Source organism: Elaeis guineensis, chromosome 14, assembly GCF_000442705.2.
Source record: "Elaeis guineensis isolate ETL-2024a chromosome 14, EG11, whole genome shotgun sequence".
In the NCBI taxonomy this organism is placed as follows: Eukaryota; Viridiplantae; Streptophyta; class Magnoliopsida; order Arecales; family Arecaceae; genus Elaeis; species Elaeis guineensis.
Window position 1 is genome coordinate 47624984 of NC_026006.2, and position 3001 is coordinate 47627984.

At 37.5% G+C, this 3001-nt stretch overlaps 1 long non-coding RNA gene across 1 annotated transcript; it reads right to left on the reverse strand.

Moving 5' to 3' along the window:
• Window positions 1-249: 249 nt before the first annotated feature.
• On the reverse strand, window positions 250-2133 carry LOC140850942 (uncharacterized). Its single transcript, XR_012136862.1, has 3 exons — window positions 1492-2133; window positions 820-1000; window positions 250-385 (listed from the first exon to the last, which is right to left on the reverse strand). It is a non-coding gene; the product is annotated as an uncharacterized lncRNA (long non-coding RNA).
• Between the last annotated feature and the right edge of the window lie 868 nt (window positions 2134-3001).

The following is a 3001-nucleotide window of genomic DNA, read 5'->3' on the forward strand; positions in this document are numbered from 1 at the left end:
ATTCATCGCTAATAGAAAAATAAAAAAAATAAAATTTATGATGAAAAAAAATATTTTTAGCAACAAAATTTATGGATTATGTAATGATGTGCAAGACATTTGAAGTTTATTTTTAAAAGTATGCAGTTAATTTAATGCTGACCCTCAACATATATATTTGTCTTAATAACTACTTGTGTAAAATAAAGTATGAAAATCAGTCAAGCTGCCAATGACTGAGATCGGCCATAAACTTATGGCTACTCTATAGAAAAGCTTTGAGTCCTTTCCAAGCGCAACATCATGAAAAGCCAGGACTGCCATATTCACATGAGAATGCACAAGCACTGCTGCTTCATTCGTGACTTCTTTTGTTAGGTACATCTCTGATAAGGGTGGAGGGGGCCTGCGTTGTGTCAACAAGAAGCTGGACATTTATAATTTCACATAATAAGAGGAGAAAAAGGAACCAGCGCCTTAATATACAAACGAAAATACTATTATTTGAATGTATAAACTCCTTTTGTTGCAAACAGTTAAACAGACACCATTGTTTAACTTGCGCGTTCTATGATGGGAGTGCATCGGTGTCTGCAGCATCCTAACTCCAGAGGTCATGATTAATAGTTTGTGATGATAAAATATCCTGAGCATTTTCACTATAGTGTAACATAGGACATAAACTAAATTGATCCTTTATGCAGCATATTAAATTTATTTTGACCGCATGCCAAAGACTGATAACACCCATATACCTATAACTGATTATTAAAATGCTAACAAGCTACGTTGGATCAAAACAAAGATTCATTATAAGTGCTCCATGAAACTCTCAATTACCTGTTAAGAATTGCAGCTGCCCTTGCCCACGTAAAAAGAATGGAAATCAGAAGCAGGAGAACGTTAGAAACAAAGGACAGCAGAGAATAACCAGATCTTTCAAAGACCAACCAAGCAGCCAGCAATCCAAGCAGTATCCCTACCGTTACATCTCTTCTCCTCCACAGCACCACATCTGCAACTGTTAGACACTCTAGCATAAATGCTCAATCCAATAACCAAAATATATAAACACCACGATCAGAGGGCAAATTCATATAGTAGTTTCGATCATAAATGTGGATTGCTATCCTTGGCAATTTCAGACAACGATAAATCTAAAGTAAATAAAAGTAGAGAAAAGGCATTTGTAGCTTGGAATGAAAATTTTCGGAGATCGCATGCTGATAAAGACACTCAAAACTCTGAAGAATCCAAGAGATCAAACATTTGGTAATCTGACATAATGATCATATTGTGCTAGAAGAAAACATTAATCAGCAGAACCGCTTCCATTAACCAATTAGACTCGAATTCGTACAAGCGAAAACGCTTTAGTTCAGAGGACGGACAAAAAACAATCAAATTCCAAACTCCAAGCCATCAGTAAGACCAGAAACTGAACCGATCAAAACAAGTACTCTAAGGACGCTTTCAAGAGAGCTCTGCATTTTTAGTTCCGATTTCACTTACTGGTTCCTCCTCCGAGGATCTGATGCACGGATCTCTACCTCCCAAACAATCTAGCAGAGGATCCCGTGAACCCGATCGTGAGCCAGGATCTGGAGCTCGGCAGTGGAGAATCGATGACAAGCGGCTTGCCCTTCCATCTCCTAGTCGGTCTGCGCGGTGGCGGAGGGAGGACGACAATGGTGGCCTCGATCAGAGAGAGCTTCAATCCAGCCGGTGGTGCGCTCGACCGGGGAGAGAAGATGATGGCCGGCACGATGGCGTGGAGGAAGGACACCGACCGGGGAGGGCTTCAAACCAGTCGATGGCACGCTCGACCGAAGAGGGAGGATGACGGCCGGCGCCGAGCTCGATCGGGGAGGGAGGAAGAGGATCGACGGTGGTGACGTGAGAGAGTGAGAGAGACCGGTACGGTGGTGTGGAGGGAGGACACCGATCGGGAAGGGCTTCAACCCGATCGGTGGCACACTTGATCGGAGAGGGAGGACGACCGATAGCCGGTGCCGAGCTCGATCAGGGAGGGAGGGAGGAAGAGGATCGACGGCGGCAGTGAGAGAGAGTGAGAGGGCGACTCGGCCAGCATGGTGGCATGGAGGGAGGACACCGATCTGTCGGTGGCGTGTTCGACCGAGGAGGGAGGATGACGGTCGATGCCAAGCTCAACCGGGGAGGGATAGGCGTGTCGGCGGCATGGGACACTGAGAGGTCTCTCTTACGTTTTGGGGCAAAATTTTATCCTAAAATAATTTTTTTTCCAACAAAACGATCTTTAGCGATGAAATAATTTCATCATAAAAAATAAAAATTTTATCGCAAAAATAATTTTTTTGTAACAAAATTTTTTTTCGTCACAAATGATTAATTTTTAGCGATGAAACATTTATTTCATCACAAATAATTTTATTTTTGACAATAAAAAATATATTTCATTGTAAATAATTTTATTTTTGGTGATAAAAAATTTATTTCACCATAAAAAAAATAAAACTCTAGTGAAGAAAAAAATTTCATCATTAAAAAATATACGTCTAGCAATGAAAATTAAAATTTCATCACAAAAGATTCAATTTTTTTTCAACAAAATAATATTTAGCGATAAAATATTTTTATCATCAAATATAAAAAATTTTATCATAAAAATTATATTTTTTGCAACAAAAATTTTTTCATCACAAATAATCTAATTTTTAGCAATAAATTTTTTTTATCGTAAATAATTTTAATTTTGATGACAAAAAAATTATTTCATCATAAAAAAAATAAAACTCTAGTGATGAAAAAAATTTCATCGCTAAAAATTTACTTTTAGCAATGAAAATTACAAATTCGTCGCAAAAGATGCAACTTTTTACGATGAAAATTTTATCATCACAAATACTTAATTTTTGACAACGAATTTTTTTTTCATCACAAAAATAAATTATTTACGTTGAAAAATTTTTTATCACTAAAATTTTATTGCTAAAAATCAGATTTTTTACAGTGATAGTTGATATTTTATTTTATTATATAG